General features: G+C 41.0%; 1 long non-coding RNA gene across 2 annotated transcripts in view; it reads right to left on the minus strand.

Annotated features, from left to right (window-relative positions):
• Positions 1 to 20,147, minus strand: part of LOC142602987 (uncharacterized) — an 87,986-nt gene extending 67,839 nt beyond the window's left edge. For both annotated transcript variants that reach the window (XR_012836856.1, XR_012836857.1), the window contains exon 1: positions 20,033 to 20,147. This is a non-coding gene — a long non-coding RNA (uncharacterized LOC142602987). The remainder of the gene's footprint in view (positions 1 to 20,032) is intronic.
• Between the last annotated feature and the right edge of the window lie 1,484 nt (positions 20,148 to 21,631).

The raw sequence follows: 21,631 nt of genomic DNA on the forward strand, positions 1-21,631 counted from the left end.
TCTGAAAACCATATTGTAGTAAGTACTCTGCATTGTCATGAATCACTGTGAGACCTGCTGAGAAAATGTATAGGCTTCTCTCCTTCAGGGGTCAAGAGTACATTTCTCTGTGACCCTTCATTTTAACATGAGGCAAGGATGTAAAATACCAGAGGCTCTTTTTCGACTGACTTGAGTGGAAGTGGTCCAGAGTTTATTAAACAGCAAATAATTCCACTATCAATCCAGCATCTTTAAACTGGAAACCACCTACAGAGAACAGACAAGTATGAGCCAACATTAAAATGCAGATACATAGACACACACAGTCTGCTATTCAGAGAGTGGCTTTAATAAAGCTCTTTTTCTAGAGCATGTTCTTTCTGTCGCTTGAATGACTGTGGTCTTTTTTACCTTAACTATCCTGCCCAGTGAATTAAGGCGATGTAAATTATTCAGATACGTCTTGGTGTTAATCTTTAATGAAGAACCTCTGTAGCAAAAGACAAAAGAAAACCCCTGGACATGTAATTTTGTCCATCTGCAAAGGCCTTCCCTAATTCTATTAAAATACAGTACATTTTATTAAAGGGAGAAATCATAAAATTAACATCTTATTTGATTCTGGTCTGTACATTTCTCAAATACTAAGCATAACTTGGACTAAGCATTATTTTTACTGTCAGATTTTTATAATGAGAAATCTAAAGTGCACAATACAATCACAGAATGCTTGAAAAAGCCTAGAAATTCTGTTAAACCAGTTAATTTTTGAGAGTAAAGAACAAGATCCTCTCCTTTTCAAGGAACGCAGTTTTTCAATTTAAAAAGACAGGCAGACATTGTAGCATCTAATTTCACAAACAAAAATATTATCTACTGTGAGCATCTTAGGATAACTAGAGGACTTATGTTTGTATATATTTCATTTGAGTTAACAGTATGTTTTAGTGAAGAGATAATTGATATTGTGCTTTTAGCACAAACCAGTGAATATAAATGCTTTGGAGATAAAAGATATTGAAAGTTAAAAAAATTAATGTTTAATAACTACATTTTATGAAATGTTTAAAATCATTTATTATTCAACATTGCTGCCTCAATTATTTAAACTATGAAAAAAGCCCCCGTTGGCTGGTCAGTCCCACAGCAGGGTGTTTGGGAGCTCCGTACAGGGCCACTGTCTCTTTCACACCCTGAATTCAAATTACACGGCACATGCCGAGAGCACCCATCCCGCTACGACGGCGGAGGTCCCTACATGCGAGGCTGTCCCTCTCCCACTGCCTGCTCTCCAGCTGCGCCAGGCCAGTCACCTCCTAATGCCTTCACGCTCCTTGGGTCACTAAAAGAGGCGATGGTGTCATCTCATCCGATACGACATTGAAATAGCAGGGGTACGAAGTAGTGCAGGAGTGCTCCCTGTGCCTGTGGGACCTGGCCTCTGCAAAGCTAAAGCTTGTGCTTGCAACTTGCAAGGAATCAAAAGTACGTACTCAACAGGCATGTGGTTTAACTGCGATAAACCTGAACATTGCAACTACCTGTGCCGGCTGACGCTGCATCGTTACGCACACGCAGGAGACAAGACAGAAGGCATTCACATGCAATACAAACTCCTCCCAGACACAACTCCGGAGACGCCTGCGACGTTACACCAAGACAAGGGGTTTCTGTGCGTTACGCGGCTTGTGGGTTAAGCTCCACCAACGCCTGGCACAAGCATACACCTTGGAAAGTCTACCTTAATCCATCAGATGATTACTTATACTAGCAGGAAACGTAGGCTTGAATCTTTCTATAAGAAACTATAGGGGGTTTTATTTGTTGAAGTTTATGAAAGAAAAGGTTTGTCTGGAAATGTAAGTGCTCCCAACAAGGCTGCCAGAAATAGCAGCCCTCTTGTTTCAAACTGGGTAACTAAGGCAGTGATTTATAGCAACTCACTGTATTTTCTTGAAAAAGCTCCAAAGTGAATCATCTCCTGCAGCATCAGATTGAGCTGAACTTTGTTCTAGGATTCTTCAAAGTCAGCTGAAATGTGTTGGGTGGTTGTGTGTTGGGGTTTTTTTTAAATGGGACTGTAAGCTTCAATGCATATGTCCTTACACTAGACATCCAAGTAAGGTGGACTGGTCCTCAAAAGGGCTTAGCATAGTGAAGTTTAAAGAGAAAACATCTAAATGTTTTTTTTTAAAATTATAACAAACATTCATGTGCTTAAATATAGCTTTATGCTTCTAGTTGTAAAATATGATTGCTAGGACTTGAGAATTTCTTCTCCTGGGTGAGTGGCCTAGTTGCCAGGCTAAAAAAAGTCATTTACTCTCTCACTCTGGCCCAATTAATATTTAATTATGTCATGCAAAGTGGAAAAGCTTGAGTAGAAGGACTTGAGGGTCCTCACACAGCCCAGGGTAGCCCAAACTTATGAATTCATGTGGCACAACAAAAGCAATAACGGAATCCAAATCTTCTGCATCCCAAGCAAATGCTCCAACTGCTATGTTGCTGGATAACCTGGAACAGTGTTCCCTCTTTTGTCAGCTGTATTTGGTGCTGAGGCCAGACCACCAGATTTGTTCTGAGGCTTGAGATCCTCTGAGAAAAGACAGGCTCTCAGTCTGTGAAGTCTGGCAAGGATGAGAGAAGCCCCTACCTACCCCCAAAACTGCCAAAACAACGCACATCTGCAAGCGTCAAGAGAGAGCTTCAGCACCCGGGGTACTTTTCATTTTGGATCTCAGCACTCAGTGACGGTCAGGCACCCAAGTCCCTCTCTGATGTAGCATCTGATCTGGGGCTGGATTTCGACTCAGTCTAAAGCGACAGGAAGGGGAAGAGAAAATGAATTCATTTTTCTGCATACTTTGTCTTCTAGCTGCCATTCAATGTTTCATGTCAGGTGTTTTACACACAGGATGTTACAAAGAATTGCTTTGTATTTTCTTTATGTCTAAAAAAGATTTTCTTTAACATTTGCTTTTGTCTCCCTCAATTCAAAATACATGCTTCCTGGACTGAAAAAACCCCCGTTTTCCCACTGATATAAGAGAAAGCTTTGCAGTTCTCATCATTATTTTGTAAATCCAGCTTGCAATTCCTAATAAAAGTTAAGCTCTATTTATGCTGTTATTTTATACTGTACCTGAAAGCTATAGGCAGCCGAGGGCTAAGGTGAATTAACTCAGTCTTCTCTGTAGTTCAGAGAAAATGAAATGTGGATGTAAAGGACTACATATTAACCTGACAGGCCTATGTATAAGAATAGCCCCTAAAGTCAAACAAAAGCCTGAATGTTGAAACAGCACAATTCTAACCTAAGGGCAGACTCTGGGGCTTGAGGTCGCATGCTCTGACCATGCGTCAGGCAGGGAAGGCAGCACGAGGAACGGGTGGAAGGGAGAACTGTGCCTCCTCCCAAGCCAGCATCCCTGTTAAAGATGTCCAGACAGAGCGAGTTTGTGATACCTACAACGTTCACGTCCCACAGCGCTGCACAACTTGCAGTGCCCAGAGCTCTCGCACTGGGAGCTCATCTCCCAAGCCCTGCAGCTGCTCCGCTCTCCCAGTGCGGAAGTCTTCTTCCCTGAGCTCTTGTCCCAAATCTACTCCAGTCCTCATCCACCTCCATCCTATTTGTCAATATTTCTGAAGACTTTCAGTTGTCTACCACAAAGCATCCCATGTTCCACACACCTGACCCTTCTTTGCTTCTGTCCCACATCTCCTGCTCCCTTCTCTCCCAAACACTTTCCCGTTTGGCTTTGTACCCCCCACGATGCCCCTTCACTTTCATTTCTTCACTCTTTATGGCTCCATCTATACCCAGTCAGATTCCCCCCTCCCTACCTCAGGGCCACAAGCCCTGCTGGGGTCCCAGCTGTGCTACTTCTGCTGACATGACTATTGATTTTGTGGTCCTTCATTCGAGCTTTGACTTCAATTCACTGCCATGTTCTAACTTCTCACCTTGGCCAACCAAACTCACGTCTTCCCAGGACTGTGCATGCAGAAGGTTGTTCTGTCTGCTGCTTTTGGCAAAAGTTTTCAAAACCTGAACACAGGCTGCAGTTGCCCAAAATCTGCCTGGCTTGGCTCTGAAGAAATTAAAAATAAGCCACATCCAAGAATAATAGGATATATGACAGCTATAAAGATCTGCTAGTGTGAATTGGCTGTTAGGCCCCCAAAATAGGCAACTACAAGTCTAATTTCCCTGCACACATATGTGAAACCAGGTTTTGTTTCCACAGTGCATCCAGTTATATCTGAAAGTGATTGGGTTGAGCTGTAGCGGTATATATATTGTAAATAATGTGAAGAACGTCAATGCTTTAAAATGCGATATAAATATCAATAAGCCATCATTACAGTGTGAAGCTGTAAGCAATGCACATGGGCTTATAGCTGTCATGGCTTAGTTACTTGGAATGATTGCTTAATATATATTAAAGAACTCCCTTTTGCCTCAGAAGTAGCAGATTACAGAGTATTTTTTAACTTCTTTTATCACATGTTGCACATTTCTCAGAGCTCAGGCCTGAAAATGAATTATCTGTAGCAGCAGGATGTTCAACCAGCCCTGGCATCCAAGTGTGATACGATTTGTGGACATCATTACTGAGCACGCTGATCACCCTGAGATCTCACCTGCTGATGAATCCTGAGATTCAGGAGTACAAATTACAGAATACATTTTGCAAGTGCAAGAAAGTGGTGTCCAATGCTCCCAATGTCAGTTGTCAATCTGATGGCACAGACCCTAGACAGCTTAAAAGATTGTCTTGTAAGGATAATAATATTGCACTAAGTGTTGTCCATATCAGTACTCAGCAGTTAAGGAAGTCTCACATCCTGCTGATGTTCTCCAGTTAGGGTTTTCTCCCTGCATTTGGCAAACCATGAAAATACCTGAAGAATTTAGTGATATAACTATTGCCTTTGGGGCTTCTTTAAATATCGTTAGTACCTGTGGGGAATATTATGTCTTGATTTTAATGGATCTCATCTCCAGTCCTACCTTCCAGTAATTTTATTAATGATAAGAATTATTTCCCCCTTTTTTCCTAGCATTTATAATTTCTATTAAGATGATGTAATAAATATTTGGTGATCTATTTAATTTAGACCGGCATGTACTCAGATTGGTATTACTATTCTTTATTCAGTTAGCTTAACCTGTTATTCAATACTTACGGTAGACAGTAGATCAGATTTACTATTTTTCCAGTATGAAGAATACAGACATCTCAGCTTAAAAAAGAAAGAAACAAGGGTAGCATGTACTGCATCATTATGGAGACTGCAAGGCATCTAAATGTTTTTAATGTGTTTACCCATTTTCTGAGAAAAGGGACACTTCAAATATCTGCATATTTGGAAACTTGCTACTGACCCGAGCCATTATATACATTCATACAAGTTTTGCGACTTCTAAGAATACTGTCCTTACAAAACATGAATATCACCCAGTAACTCTGAAACTGTTCTATGAACTATCTGATGTAAAGTGAAATTTTCAAATATTCAGTCCACAAAGTTGGACAGGTATTTTAAAGAGGCTTGACGCTCACGCAAGTACCTACTTGAAATGGTTTGAGTTTTAGAAGAGCTCATTGCCCAGCAGCTGCTACAACCTTCAGCAGCTCACTCTTCATGTCCACACCTCGTGCAGTATCTACCATAGTTTTGCTTGAGAAAAAAAAATAAAAAAAATAGGGGCTTAAGCTGTAACTGAAGGCAATTGTAATACACCGTCTACCTCAGGACACGTCTGGGAAATACACAACTCTGCATAATAAAGCACCTATGCAGTTTCCAGTGGCTATATTCAAAATGCTATAAAAGGCAAGCACAGACTTATACAAGCTTCCCTGTAATTAGAAACATTATGGATCTTTACAGCAGTTTTATATAATAGTTTACTAAAGAACTGAATCAATAGAGAACTTTTATGAGACTCTTAAGGCCTGCAAGTATTAAAGCAGTAAATATTTCATTTTCTTTATAAATGGTAACGGAAATAAAATGCAGCAAGATGCAATAAGACTCAAATATACAGTACTTGGATGGAGACATACACTGTTCTGTCATGTTTGCGGCGGTCAGGGCAGCCAGTGGAGCAGCAGAGTCAGAACCAAAGCTGAGCTTCTGCTCCAGCTTCAGACGTGACTCTTGCAAAGGAAATCCTCATCACGCTCTGTCCCACTGCATCCTCTGACCTCCTCCCGCTACCACTGTTGCATCACCACCCACTTTTCCCTTGCCCGAGCCAGCTCCTCCTGCTCCCGCTTTCCTCTCTGCTGAGGGGGACTCGTGGGAAGGCTGGTAGGAAGAAGGGAGGCCAGCTGCAGCAGGGACTGCTTCCCTGGCCGGTCAACTGCAAAGGCAACTGCAGCCCAGGAATTAGTGCGAGGAGGAATGAGAGCCTGGCAATGCCTTAGATGCAGGGAAAATTATTTCTATCGCGTAGCAGGAACATTTTCTCCATCTTTTCTGTAAGTGCTCAGAGAGGGAACTTATGTTGGTGCTAGCATGATGTCACTCAAGAATAATTCTATCAGATTTATTACATCTAAGCACTTCAGTAAATATTTAAAGAATCTGATTGCAGCATATAGGGTTCTAAGAGATTAAAAAGAAATAAATTACCTTACATTAGCATATAATATTATTTACCCAAGATAATTAAATCAACTCAGTTAATCACTAAATCAACTAAATTTTCATTACCGTAACATGCTTAAGGAGTACAGGTGACATTTGGTTAGAAATGTTAAAGTAGTAATAATAATAATAGTTGGTTGAACTAAAATGAAGTAGTATTAAAACACACAAAGTATGCTTGCTGTTAATCTTGGGCAAAAGTCAAGTTTGTGCTATCAGAAGAGAAAGTACTCATTCAGTTGTGAAGAGAAAAGTATAATTTAAAAATATTTACTGCTTTACCCTCTACAAATACTAAGTAAATATCACGGTGCCCTTAACCACTTCACAGGTGGGAAATCAATGCACTGCAGCACGCACCTTCCAAAACAACTGAAGACTTTCACGAGGCCAAATCTTTTGACGTTTTATTTGATACTTCACAGGGATCCCCTCATTTGAGCCCTTACGGATATTTAATTGTTCCCTATCCGGGTGTTCAGGATACTCAAAGGTGACTATTATATAAAAAGGTGGCTGGTCAGAATCATTTTACTGCCAAAAAATGGGAAGGCATGTATAGCAGACTGACAGCTAGGAAAGAATGATCAGAGGAATCAAGTCTGAGAAAAGATGGACCATCATCATTAGCAGTAGCAAAAAAAAAAGATTTTTTCACATGAAACAGTGCCACTATATGGCCCTACTACATATTTTGCTTGCTCTCTGCACCTCTGTGTATCTGATAACATCTGGATGTTGCTCTACTCGCACAGACACTCCTTCCTCAGGAGAAGAATCTGGCAGTCCCTGTATCTGCACACAACAGCAATACACCCGAGGAGTCAGAGCTTCCCGTCGCCGCTCCAGGCAGCTGAGCCAGAGCTTTTCCCAGGGAAAAGCTGAACTTCTGCAATTTTACTGTTCCTTTCAAGATGCAACTTCTGATTAAAACTTCCTTCAATCAGAGGCATTCACTGGCAATACTAAAACTGTTGCTCCTCAGCAACATCTCTGTAGCAACTGATTACAATGAAGGGAGTTTGTTCTCAGTAGATGTAATATAACAAACTGTAGTGTCCCAATCTCACTTCTTGCAAATGGAAAGTTACCCAATTTTTATTGCTGACTACAAAAAAGCATTAAAATTAAACTTTTAGAATATTTTATTTTATGGTTACTAATAAAATGAATTAATAGCTTTTTTCAATGTTTGAGTACTCACTGCACTTTTTTCCCCACTTACAATAACAGCATCCCTTTTTTTTCTGTTAATCTCTCTATAATACAAATATAATAATATATTGGGCTGCATTCTTCCAGTTATAGTCCTGGGAAACAGAAAGAAGGTCATTCCATCAAAGGCAATGGTAAAAATGGTACAGAGGGAAGTAGAACACATTTACTTAAAATCATGATTAATTTATGTAATCTACTGGTCACTGCCTGTTAGGAACCTTCCTTCCCCTGCGCTGATCCAGTGGGACTGTTAATGTCTTGCAATTGTCAGCTTGAGAACCATCCTCTCCCACGCATATGCGAAAGCCTTGTATTTTTAGCCTAGATGTGTTGATCCAGGTGGCATCCCTTAAATTTCCATTTACTGGGAGTCCATCCAAGAGGAGATGGAAACCTTCTTGGCCAACTGCATTGCAGGGAATGGGCTACGAGTGAAAAACCATGGCTGAGCATCAGTGAACAGCAGATAGAGGAGCTCCTGTGAGACCACAATGCAAAAGGTAGGTGGGGAGGGAGGAGCTGTGAGAGCTGGAGACTCGTCAGGACAGCAAAGGGCTCTACACCACATATGGAAAGCAAAACTTCATGGTTACTCTGCTCCTATTTGACACCAATATTCTCAGTTATACTGCAAAGGCTCACCCCAGTTATTTTGAAAACAGTGGACTGTCTGATCAGATGAACTGGAGGATAGCTACATTCCAAATACTTAACACTTGCAGTTTAGGTTCACCTTTCATGGCTCATCCTTGTCAGCACTTTCTGTTCTAATATATAATGTAAGTTTCTATTCCTTTATTCTTAATCACCTTTACTGTGTAATTTTCTTAGGTACTTATCTACCTTTTCATCTCCCTGCTTTGCCTAATTACCTGTCCCTTTCCTTCAGATGGTTCTTTTATTCTCTTCTTGTTTTTCAGAATCATTAGCATCGCATTATTATTCTTAACAGCAGTAAATTTATGTTTATTATGCAGTGTTTGCAAATAAACAGAGAACTGAACTTCTGGCTGTATTTACCTAAAGCTAAAAGGAAAAAAACCACAATGCAGGTTGAATTCTCATTTCGTTTACTTGCTTATTTTCAGAAGGAAGAATTTTTAATGACTTTAAGACCTCTGCTTTGCATTCAGTACTTTGTCTAGCTTTGGCTTTTCAAGGAATATTGGAAATATTTATCAAATCATATTGTTTGAGTACCAAAAGAAGTACTAATATTGAATCCAATCTTCATCTTTTAAAAGGATAAACCTACCCGCCTGGTGCTTTACTGCTGTAGCCAGTTGGGTTGTCCATTTGGGTTTTTCTTGTTTCTCCTGGCTGTGTGGCCACACTGCCATCGGGTAAGACGACTAAAGCAATGCCTGGCCCTTCTCCATTCAGGTGAAGGGCAAACACTCCTACAGATTACAGTGAAAGCAAAGCTAAAGTCACCCAGCTAGGCAGGTGTGTAGTTGTGCAGTAGTCACATTTAAGTCAAAAGGCCTATTGATTGCATAAAGTTCAGCACAGGCATCCCTACCTGATCAAGGCCCAGTAAGCCTGCTGATCATACATCTACAGTTTCATCTGGTTTTTCTTTTGTAGAAGCAGCAGGAAGGTAGAAGCTGTTGGAGCATACTGTTGCTTTGTTCGAGCTCATTTTAGTTAAAACTAGCTCATGCCATTGTGGTTTTGTATAAGCTAGTCTTGCTTCCTGACAGCCTAAGCACTGACTGCCATAGCCACCACAGGCTCTCAGCCAGACTCTATTCAAAAAATTGACACAGAGAAACTTGGCCTTTGAAGAAAGAAAGAGACAGTCTCTCTTCTTCTGGGTTAGGCAGCAGCACTTTTAATTAGTCCAGGGAAACAGGGAACTTCTTCCACCAGGGAAGGTCCCAGTTGCCCAGGTCTTTGTGAACCACTCACTCCATTTCTTTCTCCCCTGGTCTCTATATTTAAAGCTATCAGCTGTGACTTGTGCCCCTTGGCTGCTCTCACCCCCTTAACCTGCCATACATCATCAAATGTGGGGTCTGCTGATAGCCCGAGTCTTTAGGTCCCTTCTGTTGCTTATGTTCGTTTAAAAAAAAAACCCCAGTTGTCAAACACTAAATACCAGGCATGAAGTGACCCCAACATCTCAGTATTAATCCAAAGGTAATTTGATTTGTTACATGCATTCTTCTCCCTTTACCAGCAGTACATAACTACTTGAATTCTAATGGAAGTTCTGGACCTTGCCCATTAAGTGGTGTCTGTGACTTCCAGGACCAGGCTGTACTACGAAATACATGGTCTTATGAATACAGGATGCTGCCTGGTGGCTGCTGCACGGCCTCTCGCACAAGAGCCCAAGCCCAGACTGCAGCTGGGTTCACAGACCCAGTACGTATCCACCTGCCAAAGTAGCAGGCACTATTATCTCATGGGATCGCATCTCACAAGGCATAGGTTGAAATACTGGAGTGGCAATTATTACTTGTTCTTCTCTTAAGAGGCATCACTGAGCTCAAAGCTGCTGCTTCTATCATTTCTTATTTCTTCCTTGTTTTATTCTTTGCAGAGACATTACCAGTCAGTGAATGCATTAAATCATACAGGAAGCAAAGCACTTACACATCAATCTTTCCCTGAGAAGCTACAGTGGTGTTTTATTAACAGAAACATTTCTGTTTCATAAATACTTAATGAAGTGACCGCCTATAGCGGAAAGTCACTTCAGAGCTAATTGTTGCTGTGGTCAAACCACCACGCTGCTTAGTATTTGCTTGCAGTGTCACATTGCAATTAATGCAGCTGACAAACTGGTTATTAAATATTGGAATAAGTATGTCTCCTCAAAACCAGCAATTGTTTAGATAGTACAAGTCAGTTGCATTACCTCTGGAATAATGTATTCTATTGAAATACTGCATGAAAGAAAAGTCAAGGTAACAAATACATCCTATACAGTAAAACTAGAGACTACAGGCAAAGCGTCAGTGACAATTAATTTGTATCCTTTATTTCCGTGACAGTACCAGAAACCTAAAGTTATCCTGCTGGCTCATACTGGTAGAGCAGTGAGCTACAAACCAGAAGGTGCAAGAAACAAACACAGAAGTACACTGCTGATCACAGGAGAGGCCTAAGCCGTATCCAAGGACACGCCGTGAAACCCTGAGCCAATGCCAATGAGCGCGGTACAGAGTGGCCGTGCATCCAAAAAGTCGGGGCAGCGGTGACTGCTCAACTCTTCAGAAATTAGGTAATGCCAAAAGATTACTGCAAGATTAAAGTAGATAAAGAGTTTGCACAACTAAGATATCAAAGAAGGAAAATAGTAAAGCAGCATCCAGAAGAGACAAAAACATCAGGATATGAAGCCTTACAGTCAGAAACTGATTTGGACAGCCAGTGAGGGATTTCTCTCATTGAAGATCAAATAAATTTATTGTATGTGTTATCTTTGTAGGATGCTGAGACATGCTGACACAATGAATTGTACATAATTTTCTCCAAGGTAATACTTGCCATGTATATATTCCCATACCTAACAGAAGGGCACTAACACGTGAACTGGAGGTAGTTTATTTTCTTCCTTCTTTTATCCTCTATTTTTATTATTAGTGAACTGGGTTGCACTGTTCATTTTGGTTTGCCCAAGCAAAGCCTAACTGATGGCCCAAGGGGACAAAGGCAGAAGCTAAAGGAGAGCCTTGTGCTTCAGCAATCCTGGGTTCTACACAGTCCCAAAGCGACCTCCCTGCCTGCTACACTGGGCACCCCCACCTCCACTCGAAAGGCATCACAGAAGATGTCTTGACCACCCTCAGGTTCAGGGCCATTCTCTACCCATAAGAGCTGGGGAGCAAATAAGAAGCAGACACTGACCTACTGGAGCCTAGGGCTTCCAAAAATAATCATCTGTTGGTCACGCTGTGGGAGGGGTGAGCTCCAGATGCCATGAATCACCATATAGGGCCTTAGGTATGGCTGCTAGAGATTTTTGCTATTTCTGTTGTTACTTTTCCCTGCTATGCTACACAGTGAGTCAGAATTAATAGTTAAAACAAACAGCAAGTCATACCAAGAATCACTCTCCCAAACCTATAAAAGTTTATTTATTTATTTTCCTCTTCAGAGACTCTGCTGACCATCCACTGCTGTTACAAGGTACGTAAGTCAGCAGTCTGACAGGGTTGTTTCAAATATTGATCAAAAAACCCCCATATGCTGAATCAAACAATGGAAAAACAGAGCAGGCATAGAGAGACCTCAGCACCAAAATGTGATTTAGAAAGAAGCAGAAGTTGCAGAGGGAAAAAGCACCATGTCAGGTCAAAGTCTGCTACCTGCAGCCTTGCAGCTCACCATTCTCAAAGGGTTGCCTACAAGAGGCAGCCCTTAGGAGTACTGGATTTAATCTCCAGGTATAAGAGATTAAAACAATGAAAGATAGTAGAAAATATAGAGTGCCATCGAAATGCTCTCCTGAAGGAAAAATACACATGGTTGAGTGAAAGAAAGTTTAGTTGGTGATTATGGCAGACAACATGTTGACTATATATAGATATTTAAAATGATAAAAGACCGTGTGAGAAAATAATCCATTTAGTGTTTTGCTTTCATGTTGCTCCATTCCCCTTATCACATTTATCTCAACTGTTAAATTCCCTTTTAATTTTTCAAGCATAGCTAATAGCTTGCTGTGGAGTTATCCATGGAAGAACACTGTTGAATGTACAGGCACTCAGAAACATATGATTCTTGTTTGTATTGGGAAATTTCCTTGCGCAAGAGTGCTATGGCTTCCTGCCTACTGCTGTGTAACACGCACCAACAAGCATTCAGTACAGTTATGGAGACAGACTGCTGTGAGGTCAACGTGCTGCAAGGACAACAGCTTACTTGATGCTTTATTTCTTTACTGGTGAAATGGAGAATTATGCTTGGTAGTGGGGAAGCTGGCTAAGAAATATTTAAACAAACAGGACATACACAAGTCCATGGGACCTGGTGGAATGCACTCTCAAGCACCGAGGGAGCTTGCCAACATCATTGCGAGGCCACCTCAATTATCTTTGAAAGGTCATAGTGATCAGGGGAATTTTCTGAGGACTGGAAAAAAGCAAGTCTTCCTCTGATCTTCAAGAAGACTAAGGAAGAAGATCCAGGAATCTACAGGCCAGTCAGCCTCATCTTGATCTCTGGGGAAGGGCCACAAAAGTCCAGGGAAGGGCCACAAAAATGATTAAGGGACTAGAGCATCTCTCATGTGAGAAGAGGCTGAGAGCACTGGGATTGTTCATCCTGGAGAAAAGAAGGCTCAGGGGGATTTTATCTGTGTATAAATACCTGATGGAAGAGTATAAAAAAGATGAGCCCAGTGGTGCCCAGTGAAAGGGTAAGAAAAAAAAAGAGATACAAACTAAATACATGAAACTCCATTAAACATGAGAAAAAACCCCCAAGCACTTCTTTTACCATGAGGACAGTCAAATCCTGGAATAAGTTGCTCAGATGTTAGGGAGTCTCCATTCTCTAAAATATTGAAGACCCAACCAGACGTTGTTCTGAACAACCTACTCTATAGAGGTCTCTTCCAACTTTCATGATTGTGTGAGTTTGTGCAATTCCCGTTTTGTTTTAAAACTGTACACTTTAGTTCAGACTAGAGTCTCCTGGGTTTATTTTTCTAAAAGACTTTCTGAAGATTGGAAAGTTCAAATCTATGATGATCTTCAGATCTGAAGACCTTAGATTGGAAAGGTCTGCATTATGGACTATCATACTAAAGATTACTTTTTTCCAAAACATCTTTTCATGAACACAGGGTACACATAATTGCAAGTAAGAAGTTAAATGTGATCTATGTGGTCTGTTCTTCCCCACCTTGTTTACCGCTTTCTTTTCTAGACTTTTGTGATGCTGTGATTCTTGCCAACAGTCTCCTGGAACAAGTAAGACAACTTAAAAGCCCAGACTTGTAAAAGTTTTCAAGTGGTCTCTATAAATCATAAAGTTCTATAATGACAGGTTGATAGGTACTTTTTTTAATTTGTACTCTTTACTGTAATCCTCCAGATAGCACAGGGAACCCAAGTTATATTCTTTTCTTTAAAGTAATGGGAATTAATGAATTTTATATTAAGTTAAACTGCTGGGCTATTGGAAATCAACACAACTCCACTGAAATCAGAAATTATACCAACTGACTTTAGAAGATGATCTGACTATTAATCCCAGTGCAATAGAATTGTAGATTAAGATCTGAGCATGCAAGTCTTTGGTGACAGCCAAAAGCAATTTCATTAAAAGCAATTCCAACCTCATTCCAAAGCACAGTACTGTATTTCAAAGACTTCCCATGAACCTAAGGGCTTACAGGACTACCTAACAACTCAGTAGTTTCAAGTCATTTAAAAATAAATCCCATGAGCATCCCTTGGCCTTTAATAATATCAAGATTGGAAGTATGGGCTACAGTACCTGACCCCATTACAAAATCTTCTCACAAACTGTTCCAGCTTTCTCTCATTTACAGTTTTTTTGTTATTGCTATGCCTATACTACTGTTACTTCCAGGTTTTTCTTCTAAGTTCTCAAAATCAGTCATCAGATCCTGCTTATTTGTTTTTATGGAACTGGTTCTGCACCCAGCCCCTGATGTTACCCTACAGCATATAGTTAGGGAACAATTATTTTGCCAAAGTAAACCAGCTAAATCTGCTTAGCCTCCACTTATAAGGCAGATTTTCCACTCCCCTAGTGTCCTAGAAGCCTTTTTCTATACCTTTTCCAGTGTGAATTAATCCTGTCTGAACACAAATTACTAGAATTATTCACACTGTTTAAGATGAAGTTAACTCAGGAGCTTCTGCATAGCCTTATCTCCAGTGGAAAAATATTGTCTGACATTTTAGGTTCACATTCATCTCACTTACAGTGACAGTCATCTTCTGATCAGTGAATATATTTATGCCTTGCTTCTCCTTTTTCCCTTTTCAAATGTAGAGCTCCAATAGTATATAGAAACTCTTATTATTCATCCATAACAGCACAGACTTGCCCTGTGTGCTGTGGAATTTCTGCTCACTTTGTTAGTTCAGTCCTTAGAGTTCTTTTGGTTTTCCTGTATATTTTGATCTTCTAAATTTTGGATCAATTTTATGTGTGTACTCCCACCTACCCATTCCATTAATAAATATGTTAAACAAGATCAGTCCATCTGTAAGTCTCCTCCAACCTTTGCTCCCCTCTGCTTCAGCATAGCCTACTGCTGTCTCACATTCAGCCCACGTAACAATTCTTGCCCTTGTCCATATCTTCATCATCCTGACTATTAAGTTCCCATCTGGCAAGGCCACGTGGGTTGCACACTTGCTGAGGCACAAAATACATGCCTGCAACCAAGGAATGAAAAATGACTGCCAAAGACAACAGAATGAAGGAAAGGCTCCTTTTATGTGTCTTATCGGTCATTATTACTTTTGGGGCGCTTTACGGATGAATATCTGAAGATGCAAATACCAGACCAAATCACTTGGCTGGACATTCAAGACCTCGAGCCATTCAGCACTGCAGCTGAAAGGCTCATGAGGCTGGGTCCCTGGTGCGGCGGTAAGCCAGCCGAGCCGAGCAGCAAGGAGGGCAGCTTGTTCTCCACACCACTGCCAAGCGCAGAAGAGGGGTACCAGCCGCACAGACAGTGCCTAGGAAATACAGCCCTCTGCCACGCTGAATCCCGAGATGCTAATAAAGGACACAGCATTAGGAAATGTCACCCTCTCACACACACAGTGCTGAATCATTTGTTAAGCCCCCACAACAAATACAAAAGACAAAGGGAAACAACCACAGGGCAAACACCCACCTGCTGGTTTTGAGATGGAAGAAAATTAAGTACCATGTATATTAAGAGCTTTTGTTCCATGAAATAATGCACTTGTCCTAGTTAAACAATCCACACCTGGCAAGAGCTCATTCCCATTGTTCCCAATGCTTCAGAGGGTTCGCAGAGTGAAGAAAAACTGTGCCACTTATGTTCCATTTCATCCCTCTCCAATGCATGTTGTGAATGACTAAAAGTCACACCATACCCCTACTGGGTTTAAAAATGATAAATTATTATAATCCTCCTACTGGTGGGCAGAATGGTTAGTAAGAGTATAAATGAAAGGCTGGTACTTTAGCACAGCAAGTAATTGTGAACAGAAGAGGGATGGAGGGTTGTGGACACACAGTTACATAGGAAAACATGCCATGATTGATAGCCATGCTGTGAAGAAAGTAGTAAAAAGCCACATGCCACCTGGAAGAAATGTTTGTGTTTTTAAGGACTTTAAAAGAGCAACGCATGTTTCTCTTTATCAGCAAAATTTGCAAAGCAAGAAGAGGAAATTATAAAGGGAGGAAAGCAGCCACTAAGTTGCAAGCAGGTGTCACATCATGTGATCACAATTTTTTTTTTTAACAATTGCAGTATTTTTTCTTATTTTACTTCTTTTCTGCTCCTGACACACGATAGACAGGTTTTGTCTACGTATGACATTTCACTAATGCCAGAGTATTCTCTCAGCTCCATGTGCTCAATGATTCATTAACATTTGGAGCAGAGATTTATTCACAGTAATTAGAAATGATTCCCCAGTTTTCTCTGGGAGAGGTGGGGGTCACTTCTCCACCCTTGCACAGCCTCTAACCATTCTGGATCTGAAGAGCATGCCTTCTGTCAGAGAGCACTGTCCTCCCAAAATTGTCAGTTTTTCCAAATCCGTTCTGGAGCCTGCACTCAATAAGCAGACACTCCACACTTCTTAAGCCTGCTTACTTAGCAGAGCAAACCCACAGGGTCATTTGGCCTCTTCCCAGAGAGTTACTTCCCTCTCAAGTCCAGAGGAAAAGCCTGGAAAGGGACTCGGCTAGCAACACCAAGCCTTCTAAGTCCAGCTGCTGCTAGGGGTGCAGTATAAACCCCATGCCTGTTTCTGAGGAAAAAAGAACTTAAATAGCCCATGCTATGGTGGCCTCTGTAGACTGCTTCTTCAAAATAAACAAGCAGCTACTGAACCCTTTCTACTCATTTTGCTGCTGAACTGAGGCAGATCTAGAAACCTGTTTGTATGCTGTTGAGCAGCTGCCAAGATTCATGCTCAGAAGGGTTTCTTTGCATGGGCTGAAGAGTTAGGTGTTCCATTTAGATGAAAGTTTAGCCTCTGGAGAAGTGGAGGGCAACAATAGAAGTCTCCCAGGAAACTACTGTGCTGGCAGCCTTCTCTTTTTTTCAGGGCAGAAGGATTTTTGCAAGCCTATCAAAAATGAACTGTGCTTACTACCTGACTTCCAGGGGGGTCGTATTTTGAAGCCTGTTACACTCAGCTGAGTGTGCCTGACACTGATGCTTTAGAGTTATTAGTAGAGCTTATCAGCATCCATTTTAGTGTTTTTCCCTTTGCTGAGCACAAATCCTACACTAGTTTTCATGTGCATGTCTGCTGCAAACCCACTGGAAGGTTAATAAACACGTTAGCTGGTTCTGATGTGCTAGATGGCTTATTTGAAAGCTGACATTCCTCAGTGCCATCTCCTCCTGCCTCGAGTAATAGATCAAACCAACCAAACCTATTTCTTGTTATACTGTTCACTGTACCTAGCAGGAATCAGGGTACTTGTTTCTTATTGCTCATGTCAAGAATTTGCCCATCAGAAAGAAACTTCCCCACAGCACTTCCCTGTGATAGCCAGCACTGCTGATGAGATGACACACTAGGACTGTCCCTGTGCAAACCCACATTTTGCTGTGGTCCCTTAATAGGGGCAGGAGTCCAATGGGTTTGACTGAATGGTTTCATTCATTTTTGCAGCAGTCAATCAGAAAGATGCTTCCAGTCTTCAAGTCAAAAACTTTACCTAAGGAGGACCTTATTTTTCAGTACTATGACCTAGAGGCTAAATGAATGTTTGATGAAAAAATTTTGGTTCTGTGGCTCTGTCTTTTTTTCTGGATTACATGGATTAGCAGCCTTTGAAACACAGTTTATCAGATAAGACTTCAAAGTGGATGAATTGTAATTATTAGTAGTTTCAGACAACTCATACACAGTATCATCAATTGCCATAAACAGTTCTCCTCAGTGAATACAACTTATGTTTTATCTGTTTATGTCTTAAGGTTACTGGCCAAGTAAAAGCAGGGCAGTAGTATTTCAAAACATTATCTTATTATGTTGCACAAAGTATATGTAGTTTGGAAAAATGATATTGTTGGTCTTGATAATAAGCATTGAGAAATGTGTTTGGTTTTCAAATTTTAAGATTTAGCAGACTGGCTAGTTTCTTCTTTGCTCCTCCTTCCAAATGTCAGCTCTGTTTAGCAGCCATTCCTGTGACAAAGAATACTGTGAGTCCAGCACAAATAACACAGTCCAGGTCTGTGCAGACCAGCAAAACAGAGAGCAAATATCTTGCAGAGACAGAGGAGACAAGACAACTACTCAGTTTCATTGTAGAAGAGATACTACTCAGTGTCTTACATGTAATAGCCTTAGCTAAAGGTTTGCTGTCAGCTCAACCCAGAATAATATTTAAAAATCATTAAGTACTAGACCTGGCAGGCAATGGGAAATCAGCTAGACAGGGTCTAATGCGATGAAAGGATTTAGTGTGTGTTCTGTGTTTTAATTTTTTTCTGTATAAACTCTAATTCTAGAAATAGTTTAATAAAAAAACCAAGATAAATGAGACACCTCTATGATGGAATAATGAAGTCAAATGAGGCTAGCACATGCATCAAGAAATACATATGAAATGCTAACAGGATGCAGTTTATTATAACCACTTCAGTGTGCTCTGTGAGAGAGTTATGTAAAAGCAGGGACACTGATGTTTCTAATTCATCTCACCAGTGGATCCACAAACAGTCCTTAAAAAGCAAAGACCCAGCCAGTGGCCTGCTGGAGCCTTATTATCTCCTTTGCAAGCATCAACCCCATAGGGACCAAACCCAAAGACATTGTACATAGACTGAAAAACTTCAGGCTTTCCTTCCTGTGGGGAATTCTGACATTTTGTGAAAGACTTTGTTCTGAATTAGAACAACAAGAAGAAATTTAGAAATATCCAGAACTAAGGACATTGTGGAAGAAGAAAAAATAAAATAAGAGAGTAGAGAAACCCAAACAATTTTTTTTCTGAATGAAACAGTTGATTGCTCCCAGCTCTGGAGGATTTTCTGCATGTTTTCTTACTCTGAGGGACTTCACAAGAAGTCCTTGAAAGTCGTCAGTGGGACCCTACACAGAGGATAAGGACAAAGCCTTGAACAAGGGTCTTTGAGGCTCTCTGCCAAGGAGACTACAGCAAGCCATCTCACACTGAAGCTGAGGGGCCCAGACCCTCCCATTTCTAGACCCCATATCAGAGAGCCCAGGAGGCCTGAGCTCCCAAACCTCTCGGCAGCCCACACGCACAGCCTGCGCTTCAACTGCGAGTCCTTCAGCTTCCCAGCATCAATACGGCAGCAAGAAACCAGACAGTCCTCTATTAGAGCCTCACAAATGTGTCAGCAATAGGTTGCCAAATAGCCAGGTTTCCTCAAACATTTTGGTTTTGACACAACTGACATTTTCTAACAAACTCCCTCTCCTGGTGGGGGGAAGTGTTATTGGAAAGTTCCCATCCAACTGTACTTGTGATATACACCTACAGAAATAGATCTGCATTTAAAGCCCTTTCAAGCTTAGTTTATATGAACCCTACCAAAAAAAAGCAGTACAATCACATGTAATGAGTGCCTAATACTGTGCAATATCCTCCTGTGAAAAAGGATCTCAGAGCACAGTGCATCTACGTAACATTCATGTATCACAATCTGTACACGTCTGGCTCTTAGTCACTGAAATAACACCTTGGTATTTCATTTTTGTGACTGCTAATTAGAGCATACTACCTTCCTTTGTGGCAACATATTCTCATGCACAGCTTGACATTACAGTGCACACAGATTGCCCACAAAAATGCAAGCTTTTTCTTTTTTTGGTGTGATAATTGATCTGAACTTGCTTGCATTCATTTCCCTCAAGATGCTTTGGATAAATGAACGAATCTCACAGCTGCAGAACAGCTGAGTATTAAAAGCATTATGCTCACTGCAAGAGACCCAGTACCCCTACGTCCACAGTCACTTTTACACACTTCCTACCTGCTCTTCAAAATATGGTATCTCCTCACTAAATGTCAGCAAGTTGTGGAGTTCTGCTGAGTTTAGAGGTAGAGATGCACTGCCATATTTTGCTCAGGCAGACTGCATACTGTTAAGGTTAATGACCTAATGATTAACAGCAGAAGACACCTCTGCAGGCAGATGAAGTTCACTAACAGAATTACTAAAATGACGATGAACTTTGCTCTCTTCCAGTTTTACACATCACTGCATCCTGAGAAGGTGCAGTCTCCTCCCAGAATCATGACTGATCATTTAGCAGTGGTGTTTTTAAACATGATGATGGCTAGACAATGCTTCATCATTTTTAAGAGGTGGAATCACTGTCTTAGTAACACTAAAATGACTTCTAAAAATGTGGGATGGAACTAGCAATTATATCCACTGAAAAAAAAAAAGTCACAAAACAGCAATTGCTACAGGTCAGCAGTATAGTAGATTCTGTCAGCATTTGAGCAGAGGAGATGGTGGCAATGGATTAAAGTGAAGTCACCAGCAGCAGGTACAACATCCTTAGCTCTCATCATAGGAGTTGCAGAGTCACAATTACACTCTTTGCAAGCAACGTCCCTCCCTGCTTGACTGGACCCTTGGGGAGGAGACTAGTCTTGTAAACCTCCCTATCTAATGGCCTCTGCTCATTAATCCCCTGTCTGCCAAGACCCGATTCAGTCACAACTTCCCTCATATCTCACAGGATAGTTTAGGAGATCATCTTCTCCAGCTCCCTGATTAAAACACCTGGTTGCTCCAGGCCTTCTCCAGTTAAGTACTGAATGTCCCAAACCTCTCAACAGCCCACACACAGCGTGTGAACTTGAACCGAGTCCTTGAGTCCCCCAGCATCAACAACGCAGCAAGAAACCAGGTGTTTGCTTTCCATTAGGATACAAGCAATCTCCTTTAGTTCAGAGAGGCGTCTTCCAGAATGTGAACTTTTAAGTTTTACATATTTTGTATTCATATCAGAAGTACTTCCTATTAACTGGGATGTGACGCTGTGGAGAGACAAGGTCCCAAAGTCCCTTGCCAGAAGCTGGGCACAGAAACAAATAAAATAAAGTCAAGATAAGGATTTTACCACACTCTTTACTGCTTAAACTACTTATGAACCAGGCAGTTTGTGTTGGGTTACACCAGAGACAGAAAGCTAGACCAGTAAATTGATGGGGCACGTCAAATGAGAGACTGCAGAGAACTACCTAGTCACTGCTTTAAATATATGCATTAGATAGTATTTTATAGAGCAGGGAAGTGTTTCCTCACTAGACATAAAGAAGCAATCCAATCAGCAGGAATTACAGGCACCCAGGCATTCCTATACTGACTTTCCCTGTTTGTATGCCAGAAATAAAAGAAAAAAAAAAGTAAAATTTTCACATATGTTGCCTCCCTGCCTACATCTCCAACCAAATGAAAAGTCATCCTGTAGCCACATTTTCTGAGGAGTGATGACTTAGATACGTCATCCCATTCTTCCTACACACACATACACAAAAATCACCAAAGCTCCCCACTTGTGGCCACTGAATTATTCCATCTCTGTGTTTCCATCCTCCAATTCACCACAGGACCACT

This window comes from Balearica regulorum, chromosome 9, assembly GCF_011004875.1.
Source record: "Balearica regulorum gibbericeps isolate bBalReg1 chromosome 9, bBalReg1.pri, whole genome shotgun sequence".
NCBI classification, from domain to species: Eukaryota; Metazoa; Chordata; class Aves; order Gruiformes; family Gruidae; genus Balearica; species Balearica regulorum.